Source organism: Odontomachus brunneus, unplaced genomic scaffold (assembly GCF_010583005.1).
Source record: "Odontomachus brunneus isolate Ranch 3 - 2012 unplaced genomic scaffold, Obru_v1 Obru_scaffold_119, whole genome shotgun sequence".
NCBI classification, from domain to species: Eukaryota; Metazoa; Arthropoda; class Insecta; order Hymenoptera; family Formicidae; genus Odontomachus; species Odontomachus brunneus.
The window spans coordinates 611,562-629,715 of record NW_022639569.1 but is presented as its reverse complement, the minus strand read 5'-3'; the positions used below and the strand labels follow the sequence as shown (position 1 = coordinate 629,715).

At 37.5% G+C, this 18,154-nt stretch overlaps 1 protein-coding gene and 1 long non-coding RNA gene across 5 annotated transcripts in view; one reads left to right on the top strand and one right to left on the bottom strand.

The window, feature by feature from the left end:
• LOC116849590 (teneurin-m) overlaps positions 1–18,154 on the bottom strand; it is a 967,489-nt gene that overhangs the window by 440,824 nt on the left and 508,511 nt on the right. The gene's annotated exons all lie outside the window — the stretch shown is intronic.
• LOC116849593 overlaps positions 1–18,154 on the top strand; it is a 66,773-nt gene that overhangs the window by 47,647 nt on the left and 972 nt on the right. The gene's annotated exons all lie outside the window — the stretch shown is intronic.

The window sequence follows — 18,154 nt, the reverse complement described above, 5'->3', positions numbered from 1 at the left end:
TATATATATATATATATATATATATATATATATATATATATATCCAGTAATTCACATTTGAACAGTAAGTATTAAGATTCGAGTCGAACTGAATCTTACTTACAACTTTGATTCAATTCAATTCAAATTCAAATAATTCATATATCTTTGATAGATAATTAATCGGAATCAGCCTCATTGGCAGCATACATTTCTAGTCTTAAATATATCGAACAATATCCACATGTTTATTAGACCCGCAACTTTAATAATGACGAGCATAAAGCGCAAAGCTTTTCTTGCTATCGACAAGATGAAGCATGAAATTCTCAGAAAGGATTTAATTTTCCCCCTTATATAAATTAGGAATTATTATGTCGTTCATTATCAATCGTCGATGTGGCCCGTCTCTTGATGGACGAGGCGTTTCGAAGAACGGAGAACGAGAATATCGAGTCTATCGAGAAGGCCGGACAGTTTCTGTCGACTTGACGGCTGTAAAACGTCCGCCCCGAAGAGGATAAACAAAGACTGCGAAAGCAGGCCGAGTCGGTGACTCCTTCCCCTTTAGCCGCGTCCTTCTCGCAACGTCGCGTTCGTTTCATCCTCCACCTCGTCTTCCCGTCTCAGGGGCTCTCCCAAGGAGAGGCGCGCCAAGAAGAGAATGAAATTCCAGCGTGTATTTACTTTTCCCCGTATTTTCCTTCGATATTAACACGTCGGCAAACAGTCGTTATTAATTTTATTTCCGATTGTTTGCCAAAAGCTTTGGTGGACCTAACAAGGGTCTTGACCGTCGAGATAATTGTTGACAGCCCGCGCCTGTTTGTCCTTTTTGTTACGCCTCCGCAATAAGAAGTCGCAAATGGTCACGCTCCTCTTTTCTTTTTTTCTTTCGCCTTTGCCCACGTTCAGAGTGATTATGGCGATGTAAACCCGTGAAAGTACAAAGTCGGAAGGAATCAAATCAAATCGCAATTAATTAAGTCCGCTGTAAAGCTCAGCCGCTCTCGGTCAAGCTCTCGCGGCGGGAGGTTGTGATGAAAATATTACGAAGTGGCACAAATAAATCCCTCTCGTCGATCAATTGAAGTATTAATCTTTACTGCGCGACTAAGTATAATGTAAAATTAATTAGGTGTCGAATGGCCTCAGGAGGGCCACATTGATTGACGAATTGGTAATTAGTTGGAACGTTTGCAGTCGCTCAGAACGCTCGATTGCCAGTAAATAGTAATCGGCTGGCTGTCACGGAGCTGGCGATCAATGATAATTAACGCAGGATCCGCGCGATTTTGCGTCAAGCAAGTGCAATTAACGTGTCCCACGCGACAGAAGTAGTAGAGGAAATCGGGTTCTAGTTGTCACACTTTTTATATACTGACTAAAAAAGAGATATATACAATATTTTTTAATATTTTACACATTTCCATATAACTAGAGAACCTATAAGGTTAGGGAAAAAAATATCCTTATATATATATTTATTCAGAAAAAAGTTATTAAGTTGTAAGCAAAGAGTCGCGCAAATGTGACTATCTACTCCATATCTTTAGGATTGGTTGTCATATATCTCTCTCATGTAAAAGATACAAGATAAATTATTTCTGTTTTAAGGTTTAAAGCATTTTATTAGTGATATCTTGTTGGGTACAATAAATAATTATTAAACTATGAAGATAATAATTCTCATAAACTTGTAATAATTTGACTCACTGTTATGACATGTATAACATAATATATCACTACATATGCGATTAAGTAGAATCAAAAGACGTTAATGTAGATTTTAGAGTATCAAAATAAGCGTTGAATGGAATAGTAAGGCTGAAAGTAGGATCAAAATTTCCGGCTCAGGTAATCCGACTTAATTTGAGACAACTTAACTCGAACTTTCATTTGGAATAAACGAGATCCTATTTACAAATTATGTTGTAGTAACTGTTAACTAAATACAGGAAAAGTTAGGTTAAACCTATAATATTTCTTGCAATTGAAGAGAGATTGCTACTCAAAATTCCAAAAGCAACGGACAAATAAAAATACAGACGAAAAGAATGTATTCCCGTCGTTCAATTTCAACAAAGTACTCATAAATATACTTTTAAATATATTTTTTTTTACCCAACTACCATGATACGAGCAACCTGTACCACAGAGAGAAAAATATGCTCCTCCATTTACTACGTGAGATGTAAGCTTTGTGACAACTGATCCGTGTGACTTCTAGACCCGATCTCACCTACAGCCTCTCATGACGATCCCGTCGCGTTGGTCGTTCCGCGTCTTACATCTCTGTATAATTTTTGCAGCGCGTCTCCGCGTTGCAAGGAGGGTGAAAACACGCGTGCCACATTGTTCGACCGTGTCGAGTGACGATTTTATTGGCGAATTATTAAACCACTCCGACACTCGGCATTTAAACGAAATCGACATTTCCTGCGCGCGCGAGAGGAGGGGTTGATTTTTTCTCCCTCCCGACGTGTAAACATACATGTAGCGCGAGTGTCGTTCGATTCCGCGATAATAAATATCGGAGGATCAGAGCTATTGGGGAAGGAGAAAAAAGTCATCATCGAAAATATAGCTCTCTCGCGATGGTCAGCCTGCAAAAATTTCCCAAACGCGGCTCTTTCCACGGGAGCGCACGCCAATCAGGATTTTCGAATTTCACGTTCCACGGTAATTACGAGATGGCGCGCACGTTTTCCTTTTTTCATTCTCGTAACACCCGTCCGCTCTTTCTCCCTCTGATCCTCCCTCCCTTTCTTTCTCTCTCTCTCTCTCTCTACCTCCCTTTCTCCCCCTCTTTTTCTCGCTCCCCTTTCTCCCTTCCGTCCGGGAACGTGTTCGGGCATTGCTCGTGACACAATTCGTTCGTTAACCGCGTGAAATAATAATTATTATCCCGCGGGTAGAGCCCTGGGCGATCGCACCGGCTATCCGACGGGGAGGAGCAAACGAGTGGATGATATTTTATACAGCGGAACAATCGGCCTGAAAATTGATAAATCGCTCGTCTCTCTCGGTACGCTGTTCCCGCGGACAGTCCGCAATCGATGGTGAAGTCAGCGAAAGGTCATTGATCGAGGAAATATTTCACGTCAAAAATCAAGCACACTGTGAATAGTGAAAAAGGCGAATAGTAGATCACAGGGACAGGCGGGCGAGAGAGCGCGCGCGCACGAGGTCGAACCTCGGTTGCTAGTCCGACGTGTAAAAGCGATTTTATTGGACTTGGGACGAAACGTTCAATAGGAAATTTGTTTTAAAGGACCCTTTGTTCGGCTATTTGACGGAAGCGGGATTTGCTAGGCTTCACGGCAGTGATAATAATGGTCCGGAGGTGCCTCGCGCAACTAACGGACAATAATAATTACAGGACAGTTACTCTCTTCTTTTTTTTTTTCTTTTTTTCGGCGGGAGGCAACGAAAGCATTATTGTGTTGATTTAACACGGCGAAAAATAAGAGCCAACCGCTGTATTTATTTGTCGCTGTGTAACGCTTCCGTTCCCGGTTGTCTGTGTAAGTGGGTGAGAATTTTGCGTTTTGTTAAATCGCTGATCGTCACTCCGTCGATCGACGTCGCGTCGGTGCGAGCGCGTTCGTGCGATTATTTGTTACTCGAAGCCCCTCTCACCCCCTCGTAAAGTTGACGACGTATCGGCGCGAGAGAGTCACTTCTCCCGCGTGTCCACAGTTATAAATATTATACGGTCGTTAAGTCGCGCCTAACCGATAGACATTTCTTTTTTGTTTTTGTTTTTTTTTTTTTTCGGTGCGCCGAGAAGCTCATTCGCGAGCCGCTGTCCGACGGTCCTATTTCCGGCGAAATAAACGTGGCCCATCCGATTTTACCGATGGCGAAACGATCGTGCTCGACCGCAGCACTCGTAACTTCGTTTCAGAATTTCATCGACGTCGATTAACCCAGATACGCCTCAGGGCCAAGTCGAACCGCAACTGGGGTTTAAACTTTAGTAGTTTATTTAGTAGTTACGTGCACTGAAACGTTCTAAATAGTGGAGTGCTTTCCCGCGTGCAGCACATTATAACAAGCTCATTTCGCCGGCGATGCACTAAAGTGCACCCTATACATCAATGTCCTCGATAGATTATTCAAATTTACGGAGGCCGATTGCGCGCGGTGACGAAATGAAGAGGCGACAGACTCTTCTCGCGTTGCGCGTAGCTTCTCGGACGTTTTCGCATTTTTTGAGCGACCTACAGAAATTTCACCTTATCGAAATTCTCCGAATCTTAGAGGAAATTATTCTTACACACGAAAAGGATATAGTTTTCTTATTCATATAAATTCCTCTCGATTTGTTTTTAGTATACTAAGAGAAAAAATATCTGGAAAATAAAAGAATACTTATTTAATTACTAATAACATATTTACTTAGATCTAAATTCTTTTATTTAAATAGATTATAAACAATGGCTTTCATGAAGAGCTAAGGTTCTAAGAAAATATATATCTTTTGATTTGGAAAATGTTTTATATTAATATAATTAAATATGTTATACTTCCACCGCGAATAAATATTTTTTATTCTTTTTTCCTCTTAGTGTACGGCAGGAATTGACTGTCAGTGAGGTCCGTCTTACTAAGGAACACACAGCAAATTTTTCAATAGCACACTTCAATTTCTAAATTGAATAGTACATATAAAATGAAAGAATAGTCAATTACAACAAAATGTTGATATATTTCTCGGTTACATAATCCTATAGTAATTTTTAATATATAATTCTCTCTGTGCCCAATGATATGGTCCCAAGAGGAGATTTCTTTAAAATCAAAAGAAAAATACTTTAAACACAATATTCTTAAAATTCTGTCTTTTATTTAAAATATCTCGTATCGCGCTTAAGAGGGCGTTTTGTTTGAAATAAACATTTTCATCTTGACACAAGAAGAAAAAAGAATAGTAGATTTCCGATTAAAATAGTCCACTTCAGTAGAAGAGGAATACTCTTTCGATAAAATTTTTCACTTAGATTATGGGATTACACTGGTACCTTGCAACTAGAGTTTTTTTTTCCGAGTAACATTTTTCAAGGGTGTGAATGTTTGCGCACAATCATGTTCTTGCACATAATAACGGATTATTATATCAAAAGAGAGCCGTGCGAAATGATAATCGCCAATGTATCTTTGAAACATATTCGATAATATTTGATTACATTGTAAATATAATATATAACTTGGCTTCTCTCAAAATATATTGTAATAGATATGTATAATATAAGTATATATTTTTCATATAATTATAACTGTTGAACTCAGAGGATGAGACAGGACATGTATTATCATAATATTTCATATGCTCGCGGAAGAAATTCACGTCTACCCGCGCAATTTAATTAACTGTGACGTTAACGGCGCGTATGGGCAATGAAAATCTGTTTGAGAAACATCGTATGGTGATATGATATCATATAATATGCACGCGGCAGAGAGCGCCACGCGCTTCTTCGCCGAGCGAGCGCTTTTATAATTTGATCATTTACCACGCTCGGTTATAGGAGATTTAATAAAAATGCGCCAAGTGTTGTAGAGAAAACCGGGTCTACTTGGCTCAAAAGCTATGTTGGCTATGTGCTTTGTTTATGTATTTACCGCGAGAGACACGATGGAAACGAAATCGCAAAATATTCCTTTTAGAACATTAGTGCTTTTTCTCTGAATTTCATTAGAATAATATTACAGTTAAGGGTAGAAAAAAAACTGATTTAAGAGTTGCCGAGTATGTCTCCAAGTGTCTCAAAATTACGTGTTAATATTCTTCATTGTAAGTAAGTAAATATTTTCAGAACAAGAATGCCCTTTTTTTGTGTAGTTGTCTGTAAAAAGTAACTGCAAAATACTGAAGAGTGTAGCATCTTGCCCCGGTCTCCCCTACGCGACTGTTTCTCGCGAGTTTATTTCATCAACGGAGAGACTCAAGCCGACAGCAGTTTCCCTTCCGTCGACGATGCACGTTTCCGCCTATATAATTTTCATGCATTTACTCATAATCGGGCCTCGTAATTTTGCCAACTTGTTCGACGAGACTCTAATCGGTCGACCTCGTTTCCGCGCGCCGAGTTGCCGAAGCTTGCGGGATACGCCGGTTTCCAGATGAAAATGTAACGTCGCGCTGACTTCAGTCAACGCGGAAAGGACGGAAGTTGGGTCGACGAGACGCCAGGAATTAATGGAATGTTCTCGTGCGCGTGATGCCTCTTCTATAAAACTTAGCGCGGCATTTCCGTAGCGTACGTAGTCATAAACGATTTCAAGACACATGCCGCTCTCATTAATGCATGGGCATACTTGTCAGCACACGTACAGCTACTTTACTTCGCGAGATTCAGAGACGCGCGAGATGCGTGGTGACGTCACTCGTGTCATTCCTGATTCACAGGAGGTGTCAACCGTGCAGAAATCCGACAGCGTCGGTTTCAATTTCCAGTGACTTCAATTTTCGTCGTCGTGAGCGCGGATAATACGTTATAATCGTTGCGTTTACGATTAAGTATCTCATTTTTAGAGGATATCTTCTTTCATACAAAGTGTCAGACGTAAGACATACTACGTGTGAAGGTAGAGCTAAACGTCAAACTGAACACGAGAACCCCTGGCATTTTGCAAACAACCACGTGAAATCTTGAAATGTTTGGAAAAGAAAATTGGCGAGTCAGAGCGTGCTACATTGTAGGCTGTATGGAATCTCATAAAAAATATCTGTAACGCAACTGTTTTAGCAACATACGCACCACATGCTCACGATATGTCAAAAACAGTTATCTTCACGCCGCTCGCACTCTTATTCTGCCTTGAGCTGTCAGTCGATATCGATCTATGCTAAGAGGCAGATGTCTTCCAGCTATTTTGATGATAAAATTTTGCGCTTATAGAGCCCGTTTCACTCATCTTTTTTTCATTAATATCTTGAAGTTTTATGTAGTTATTTGTAAATCATCAGAGGTCCTCATGTTCAAGTTGATGCGCTTCATCTTTACACATTAGTCAAATTTCGTCTTTTATATCTGCAGTCTTTTTCTTAATAAAAATTATTTCTAATAAGAAGACATTCCGCTTTAAATAAACATATTTCCTCTAATTCAAAAGGAAGAAAAGATTAGAGTAATATCTAATAAATTTCCTATTGATAGTTCACTTTTCAATAGACAAGGAATATTCGTTCGGTAAGAATTTTCGCTCAGAATATGGAATTGCGAGAGATTGAGAAGCTTTCAACTAGAGTTCTTTTCTTATATGTTAGAATATTTCCCTTTTGATTTTAGGGGGGTCTCCTCTTGAGAGTATACATAAAAGAGTATCAGCTAAGAATAAGATTATATTTTCTTGGGCATATGCATTATTGCGGGCAAAAAACATCATTTCGCTCGAGATTCGGAAGTCGCGCTAATTGCGTGAAGTTTAATTTCCGCGCGTCAACGCGCTTGACTGTGCTTCGGGGTGCGTCATGAAAAGTCACTTTTCACGTGCCGCTCCGCCGATAAAGAAAACCACCGTGGGGACCGGAGATGCGCCCTTTGCTGGCGATTTGTTACGTCGTACTATCGCCTTTAGGCGCCTATATATGGTTCGTTTGACCATTTCGCAACACGCCGGTCGTACGCTACCACGGATGTACGGCGCAGTCGGAGCATTATGCACCGGGTCGAATTGTCCGGGAGGAAGAGCTTGGCAATCCTCTCGGGCAAAAGCCACACGATCGACTCTACACGGTGTCCCAGCCAGACACACCGAATATGCCCGCGACTGTGTCCCTTGACGAATCTAAAGGGATTTCTCCTTGGCGAAAATGCCAACGGACATCGTCATTCGTTTCACTCTTCGTTTCCCAGCGCGTCAAGTATCTCGATAATTAATCCTCCGTATACAATCATATTTTTGGGGGTATTACAGTGCAGTCTGGCTCTATCAGATTTCGGGAAACTTTGAGCCAGGCTTGTAAATAATTAAATATTTTGTAATTAAATTCCTATATAATATTATTACCAGTTACTTCTTATAAATGTAATTGATGTCAAGTTAAAAGATAAATATCTTTTGGATTTTTATTGGAGTCGAGATAAAATACTTTTTGAAATTGTATTTGAAGTCGTGTTTAAATACAAATACTTCTTGGAATTTTGTAATTGGAGACGAGGATATATATATTTTTTTTTTAATTATAATTAAAGTCAAGATTTAATATCAATGCTTTTTAGAATTATAATTGAAGTCGAATTTAATTAAAAGAAATATTTGTGTTTAAAATATAATTTAACCACGAATACTATTTGGAATTGTAATTAAATTTAAACACAATTCCAAGATGTAATTTTTATTTATAATTTTTATCAATTATAAATTTTACAACTTTATTTTAAACTACAAAATATAACTTTACTTCACAATCAATATTTTTGGATACATTTTTCCCAGAGATATAGAAAAGTCTGTGCTATAAGGTAGTAACACAATAAAATCAAAATCTGCAAACAGATTTGCGCTATTTTGAAATTTTCCCGGATCCTTTACGAAAATTGGTGAGCGATCAAATATTGGTTCGGATCGGTACTCAACGTTATACATAGAGGGTTAAATTTCTTCACATAATGATTTCTTCATAAATTTTAATTTATTTTATAAATATGAATTTCATTTAAAGTTTTGTTGCTTACGATAATAACGTGCTGTTTTTTTCTTTTGCAAAATCATTGAATTTTGAATGTTAAGTAACGTCAGTAACTCGACTAGAGTAGGGTAGCTTCGGTAGTGGTCTGAAACAACCTGTATAAACGGACACATCTATGGATGAGGATCTCCCGAAGTGCAGTTACTCGCTGATGTTGGCAAGAGCGCAACCGACGGTTTTCTTAGAATCTAGGCAGACTGCGACTGCGTGTTTTGTGTTGATTTGCGTATCCCGGATGGATAATTGATTGTCCGTAAATAGCGCAATTTATGTACCACTTAGGTTGTGCGCGCGTCTGCGTGCATACGATTAAGAATGATTTAGGGATCGAATATTACGCGAACAAAGTGCTTGGAGCATGCGAACCACGCTTCCTATGTGTGCGCGATTACTTGCGTTTCGTCAGTCTTTCTCCTCTCTTTATGTACTTATGGTTCAGGGATAATTGAATCCTTCCTTGAAAGAAACATCGCGTTAATTTTCTCTCGAATTTACGTGTAACAGTGGCTTTTAATTAATTTCTTAGTTTAAATATACATTTTTACGTATTTGCACACGGGGAAATATTGTTGCAAAAATTATGTTAATATTATATTTCATGTTAATATTTCATTTTACAAGTATTTTCTTTTTTTATAAAACTGGACTATGCTGACGTTGCGGTGTAAATTATTATAGGAATGCAATGCTAATGAAAACTCATACCATACAGCCATAAAAAATATGACTGCGTCACTAGTGGTGACTCTATACACAAATGAATATATTCTTTTAAATATTGTATTTATTATTCATATAGATACATTGACTCAGTCTGTTCACTGGATCAATGTTTGTAAAATATATAGTACTTATATTTATCTTTTGATGTTTTGATCAGGGGGAGAGCGGGGGATAGTATCTCCAGGAAATGAATTATGGAAAATAGCACACGCCATTATATTATTTAAAATTGTATTTTACTCCGGGATTTTGTCCCTCGGAGAACATTTACTGGAAAATATATAATTTAATTACTATAGAAATAATAAATTTTTTATAATCTACCGAATATATAATATAATAAACATTTAAGTAATTACAATAACCTTGTAATAAAAAGTTATACATACGTGACATTTTTAAACAAATGTATAATAACCTTTGTCATAATTTCTGTATAGTCTAAAATTACAAAATTTTGTTGTAATTTTTACTGCACTATTTTCTCTGTGTTAAAGAAAACATTTAATTCTTTGCATTTTCTTTTTATCTTCTTTTGAAAACCCATTAATTATAATTACTTATATATATTATAATTAAAACATAATTATATATTATATATAAAACATAATTATATATTATATATTATAATTAAAACATAATTTATTTGAATTTTTTTATTACCTAATAATATGATACATAAATTCGAGTTAACATCAAGCTTGTGAAATATATCGACGAGAGCATGTAAAACGTATCGAGGTGCTGTACAGTACAAGAATGTGTGGTTAAAAGTGTCGCATACGTCTTTCCGTGTACGTAACACAGCTTCAGCGGTAATTTTATGAGGCTTATCTAAATAAGTCGCGCTCACACTTCGAAAGCTCGTAATTTCGAGGCATGCAGCCTCACGCTACGCCACCGCACTAGTTGTCGTTATTGCATTACAAAGCTTTTCGCGTCGCATTAACTCGTAAAGCTCGTGCCCGTGCAAGTCGCCCGGTTCCCTAACGGCAGTATGTAATGGTATATCGTGACTGCAAAGCCGGCCAATCGATCGTGAAAACCTGAATTTAAAGTGGAAATACTCGACTTATAGCGGGATATCATCGAACAGAAAGAGACAGAAAGAGAGAGTGCGAGGGTGCTAGTTTTAATCAATGATCCTCATTGATCGCGATTATTAAATTTTATCGTCCCGCATATTTCGTAGGAATGAGAAAAGCCCGTGTGAAAGGTCGGAACAAGTGATAATGCACTTTAAGTTGAATGTTGTATGCACGCGCAGTAAACTTACGAATTGTAGGATTCTTTTTTAAAGGGATACCAAAGTGGATGACAAACTAAATAAATAATGACGTAAAGATGATCGTATAAGCATCGACACGATCACGCTGTCTTTTTTATATTTATAGTACATGCTAGTATGTACAAAGAGATTTTATATAAATCTGTGCTGCTTTATTTTATCATAGTTAGCGTAAAATATAACCGAACAAATGTAGAAATCGGCCTGCAAACATTTTGTATATTTTCTGTATAGAAATATATAGTATATATACAAACACACACACACGCATACGATACAGTATTGAATAATTTTCACTTTTACATTTTTTTATAGTTTATTTATTTTATTTTATATTATATATATATATATATATATAAATTTTTTTTTTTTTTTCGACTTTTAGACATTTACTTCTGAACCACAATGAAACTTTATTATGTTACATAACTTTATTATGTTACGTTATTTTGAATATTTAAAGTCCATGTATGAAAAAATATTTAAGATTTTTGTCAGTTTTTGTTACTTTTGTATTTTTGTTACTTTTTTCTTTATTAAAGAGATAGTAACATTATATATTTTCATGACAGCTCGGTTCAAAATACTTCTAGGTAACAGGATAATGTTGAAGGATATATTAATGACATATTATTAATGTCAGAAATGCCATTAATGCGTCATCAAAACGTCATTTGACGTTTGCTGGACTTCAAAGTGGAATAACCAAGATTTTGACCAAGATTCTGAATCAATGTTAAATTGCTTGTGATCACTTTCAAGTGCAGTAAATTAATCTCTAACTTTTCTTTTCATCATGATGCAGGCAATGCATTCTTAACGATCGTACACGATTATGCTAAACTCTAATCGGCCGGATTACAAAATTACATATTTAATAATTAATCATATACATATACGCGAAGTTCTCAATTAGCCGAAAGCTTTATCGATCGCCAATTACGATTCGCGGTGTACATACGACGCCATGTTCCAAGACAATAGGAGCTTGTTGGGAGAGCGTGCAACTAGTATATAGCAAAATCGTGTCGGTATTATACCCGATGCGGCCATTTCTGCAGATCATTCGGGCACGGAGCGTGTAATAATACACAATTGTTGCGCGCAACATGTTCAGGAAATTGACGGTTCGCGGGCGCTGGGAACCCGTCTATAACGATTATTGGAGCGTCGATGACTGGCAAATTGACGCGCCGATCGGAGTCGTCGAATTCGCCGCCGTCGGCGATCAGCATTTTTCACCAGGCGACCTCCTCTAACGGCGTTTCTCCTCGACTCGGCGAATCGTGTTAGATGATGACAGAAAATTCGCTCGCACACACACACGTGCACAGGCACGTGTTCCAAGTTCGATTACATGCGGCGCCGGGATGCGCCACGCGCCGACCGAAGGGTGTTGTCGCGTGTCAGTGACGACTGTCACTGCCAGGTGTCAACGTCGGTGGTAATGTTCCCCGTTTTGGATGCGGACAGCGTATTTTCAAATCCGTTGTTTGCGTTCGCTCCTCCGTGAAAATAAAATCTCCGGTTCGCATTCAGTTGCATTAATTTGGAATGAGATTTTTCACGATATATATTTTGTCTCTTCTACGCTTCTATATTGAAATTATGGAGTTTCAGCTAGTAATACTTCTTGGGAATTATACAGACTGAGATAATTACTACATTGACTATCTTCAAAATATGAAAAAGGTAATCCTCAGAGTTTCGAAGCTGAGGTAAAAGTATCAGTCATTTCCTGGTCACTAATAATACTGGTACCTAACTTTGGACATTCTTATTGTTTTTGTATTTTCTTTAAATACGAATATTTAAACTTCTAATATAAAATATACATAGATGTATTGAATAGATACATATATTTTTTCTACGTGAAAAATTTAGATATTCGTATGTAAAAGTCAAAACAATCAGAATGTCCAGAGTTAGGTATTAATATTCTTGATATCCAGGCATTGTCTTAGAGTTCCTCAAATCGGAGTTAGGATACTGTTCGCCATTTGTAGGGAGGAAGTGAGTGAGTGAGTGAGTGAGGGGAAAACTGCAACGTGTTTTGACAATTCAGTTTTTGAGCTTTTCTCTCACTCTTATTGCAGTTTCTCTTACTCTCTTTCTTTTGCAGTCTCTCTACACTCCAACTCATGTTATCCCTAAAAATGACGGACAGGATACGAACTAATTAGAAATCATGCTTTGCTCAAATTTTGATTAGAAAACTCTATCTTACTCCATTTAGAAAAAAAGGGCTAATGCTGCTTCTATATCATGTACTTTCTGCAAGATAAATTTTTTTTCTACTCTCATATCGTTGTTTCACACAGGGTAAAAAAATATTTTATATTTATTTTAAAATCGATCCATGTGGAAATTTTTGTGTTGTATTTTTAACATACCTGTATGCTGATTTAACATATTGCCGTAGTGTTATTTTAACTACTCTATACGTTAATATTCGCCATTTTTAAATGTTAAATAATGCAATTTATGCGTAACATGTACATTTTTGGCGACATATTTGGTTTGTAAAATGTAAACATTAGTTGGGTTGTTTGATGACAAACTTGTTTTGCGTTAAATTAACCCACAAATTACAGTGAATGAGACAGTGAGATATGTGAAATGTTTTAAATTTAACGTAAAATTTTTTGCAGTGCAGATCTGTTTTTTTTTTCTAAACAGACAAAATGTGGTCTATGTTCCTTATTAACATACAAACAAACATACCTCATAAACGTACAAACGCTTCTCTTGAAAAGTTTTATTATTGGTACTTAATACATTTGTAAACAAGTGCATCGATAAATTTGTAATAAGGAACACGTAGAACATGGTTTTTGTCTGTTTTATATAAAAAAGGAAATGTCACATCTATGCGAACTAACGGATCGATATTTCGATGTTTAAAGTGACAATAGTTATTGCTTCACCGCTGAGTTTTCTCAGATAAATTGAATATTAGATTTTCGAACGGAGCAGATGCTAATACGTTGTTAATCTCGGAAAGAGAGAGAGAGAGTTGAGCACGACTAACGTATATTCCTTTTATTAATCGGCAAGCCTTAGCTCATGACTCTCGCGGCGACGTCTTGGCAGGTAACGTTCGTGTTAATGAAAGAGGATTTCGGTGTTTGGAAATGCAGTAGCGAGCGCGCCTAACATGCGATGCCTATCTGTTTTCCCCTTTGGCACGACTTAAATGGCGGCGCCTGGCTGAGTCACGGTCAAAGTCAGATACGTGCATGATACCCGCAAGGGGCAGAAAAACACAACCGACGACAGAAACATCCGGTTCCGGTACCGCGGAGACTTCCTACCTCCTCCTTCCCGTGGCCGGGGAAATTCTTCGTTAATTACCGGGTGTGAAAAACATGCATCGAAATATATCGATGACTTCGCCACTTTCGTTATGCATGGGGCGCGATGATTTATCGTGTCGTGTGTCGCGGATCTCCATTTATAAAATTGTTTTGTCATTTTGATGGAGCTCATGCTAATGTATCGAGTGCCTATCATCGTTGCTATCGTTACGAAATTACGACTCGTCACAACGTTGTCGAGCGATCTTTTCTTCTTCCGAATGACACATTCTAATAAATTATTTTGGTTTAATTAATCGTTTCACGCAACTATCCGAGAGATTACTCAAGAGTCGAGAAAGACACCGCGAGAAAAGAATTTCTTTTGTTGAGGGGATGTTACACTTGAAAACTTTGTCAACGAAAACACTGATCATTCTTTGCAAAGTTCATGTCGTATTGATTGCATTAAATTACTAATGTTTTTACACGATGAAGAAATAAATTGGAACCTTGGTCAATATGTGATGAAAGTTTAGAAATTAACGAGCTGTCAATTAGCGTAAATTTCAGGAAAATTTCGAAGAAATTTTCGCTTCTGTATCTTTACGATTGAAATTTAGAAGCTTAAAAATAAACAAAAAGTTTGCACGCAGATTTCTATATATATATATATATATATATATAATTATATTTTTCGCTAAGTAAAACCATAGATGTAAAATGAACTGCGCATCTTTACGATATGGATGATAACAAGATTGAAGGATAAAAGTATACTAAGTCAAATAATTTCTCAGTTAAACTCTAGGAGGAGGTGGTGTAGGAAAAGCAAAAAAAAAAGTAATAATAGAAATACAGGACGCATTGATCATGTAATCGCTAGGCTCTCTAGAAAATACAATATGGCCCTCAAAATGGCGATACCAGATGAATTATATTTCTTAAGGATTAACTGTAATTTAGTCATAACAAATATTTATATTGTATAAACGATGGAACCGTTATATTTATTTGCAAATTCTTACTTCTCTTTCTACTTTGCGTCAAGTGGCGTTAATTTCATCCAAAATGGCAAAATTGAATACACGAATCGTGCATTCGCAGTTTACTTGATCTCGACGATGATCTAGAGCGATGCTCGTAGTATTACATACAGTATTATCGGCCAAATATAGGACATTTCACTTATTGCGAGACGTGAGAACCTAAACTGTGGAAGAGCGTGGAACCATTTACGGTCAGTAACATAGTTATGACCGCTTCTCCTCTCCAATATTACGTTACCATTCAAAGTCACTCGCTGCCAAATGTACCTCGAAACTCGATAAACGAGCTCTTTGTACGATTCATAATCAACGTAAAACGGACAAATAGGATTCGCGCGCTAGCACTAGCGCGTGCTCGCGCGATCGCACTTTTATCTGCGCTTATACGCGAGAACTCGCCTTATATAATGCGCTCATACATTCGTTAAAACGAACCGCTCTCGAAATATAAATTGCGGCGACCGACGAAGCTTTCTGACGGCGAGAGAAAGAGTGGGGCGGCAGGGAGGGAGAGAAAGTGAGGGAGATCGTTATGGTAACGTCAGCGATCGCCGGCGGAATCGGCGGTAAAACATTAAGGGCACACCTTCCGATACTTCAAACGGCCCTTTGAAGGTCGCCGGTTCAATATATGCCGCTCTCGACATCGGGAAGTCAGGAAGTTTCACTTTGATCGAGAGCCTCGGGAATGATGCAAACGAGGGTTCATCGTGCTCGACCTAACGAGGATTCATTTATCTCGGCTGATGTATAAACGTAAATTCCGCCGCTCCAACTTATCCCCCGTAATCCACGGCGAGTGTTAGATTCTCTCGTTAGACTCGCGTATTTAATTGTACGACGTGAGTATGGTAATATGTATACATACACACACACGCACACACATATACAAGGTGTCTGACATTTATTTATTTCGTGTGCATATAAGTTAGGTCAAACTGAACAAAAAATTTCTCTACCATTTTGCGAACAATTATGTAAAATTTTTAGTCATTATTTGAAGAAAATTGACGAATGATTGTATATGATACTGTGAGTGAAATGCTGAAAAGTGATTCCTAAATCGCGCTAATCAGAGCTCTTTGTGCGTCGCTCCTTTTTAGGGAAGCCTGTTACCGCTCGACGCTCGAGTAGAGTAGGATTGCGTTAGGCGAGCATCGAGCGTCGAGCGGTGATAGGCCAGAGGGGAGTAGCGTCAGTTAATCGCTAATTAGCACGATCAAGGCACCGTTTCTATAGTATCACACACGATAATTCATCAATCTTTTTTAATTAATAACTATAAGGGCCGGTTTTTCAATAGTAGATTAAACCTAGATTTAAGGGGATGCTGGACATGAAAATTTTATCAACATAACATTAACTTTTTTCTGCAAAGTTTACGTCTTGTTGCTTGCCCAGAATTCCAAACGCTTTTACACAACAAAAATGTGTAAATCCAATCAGGAAAATTTCAAAGATCACTATTACACTTTCAAAATTTAGTTTTGATGCTAAAAAAAGATACGAAAAGTTTGCAGAAAAGTTTATGATTACATGCGATTAGGTTTTAACAATTATGATAAAGTAGAGCGAAAAATTAGTTCACGGATATTTTTCGAGATGGCATCGTACTTTTATCGCACTTTTCACAACGTCCGAATATTCAGAGAGAGAGAGAGAGAGAGAGAGAGAGAGAGAGAGAGAGAGAGAGAGAAAGTATGTGTGTGTGTGTGTGTATATATATATATAACGACGTGTGTATATATATAATAACTGAACAAAGACGAAGAAATCGTCGTAACAGTTGCTTTCTTATGCATAATAGCAATAATTAAATAATAACCAAATAAATTAAATAATAACCGAGTAAAGAAGTAATAATACTCGAATATTAAATGTTAGTGATAATAATATCTGTTCGACAATCGTGTGATAATATCCGCGAGCATAATAACGGAATAACGATGATCGAATAATCGATAATAACAATACGGGCAACGGCTCTAACAAAAACTCTAGGCTCCACAAAGGCTAGGTAAACGAACTGTCGTAACGGCCGCGGCATGTAAACAAGTGCGTGAGAACGTGTTCGAGCATCACACCATAACACTGTCAATCGTCGAGGTGAACACATTGGGAGTTGCCGCGTTATTGTCTAAATTATTCCGCGCCGATTTTTAATACCGCGTTTCGACTACGCGACAATTGAAGCGATAATTAAGATAAATTAAGACGCGTACTCCTCACGCGAGCAGGTGTTGCGGGCTTTACCGCGACAGGTAATTAGCGCGTTTCATTTACTTTCACTTATTAGATAGAGAAACGTCGCGATCGAGTTCCTCAATGCCGATTAAATATTATCATCATCCATTTAATATCCATTTAGTATCATTACTTCTTTATTCGATTATTATTTAATTTATTCGGTTATTATTTAATTATTGCTATTACGTATAGAAAAGCAACTCGGGCGTGCCGTTACGACAATTTCTTTACCTCGTCTTTAATCAAGTATTATTGCCGTTGCCCAGTTATTATTCATTGTTATTACTGATTATTCGATCATCGTTATTCAGTTATTATCCGCTCACGGCTGTTATCACACGATTGTCGATCAGGTATTATTATCACTACTATTTATTATTCGAATATTATTACTTTATTATAATAACTATAGTAATACCTGATTGACAATCGTGTGATAACAGCCGCGAGCGGATAATAACTGAATAATGATGATCGAATAATCGGTAATAACAATGAATAACAGTAACTGAGCAACGGCGATAATAACTGATTAAAGGCGAGGTAAAGAAATTGTCATAACGACACGCCTGACTTACTTTTCTATGCAAAATAACAATAATTAAATAACAACCGAATAAATTAAATAAGATCTGAATAAGAAGTGATAGTATACTCGAATATTAAATGGTAGTGATAATAATAACTGCTCGACAATCGTGTGATAATATTCATGAGTGGATAATAACGAAATAGTGATGATCGAATAATCGGTAATAACAATACCTGGATAACGGCTCTAACAAAACTCTAGGCTGCACAAAGGCTAAGGTAAACCGACTGTCGTAACGGCCGCTTGGGCCGTTGACTGAGCGGCGCTGGGGAGAGGGGG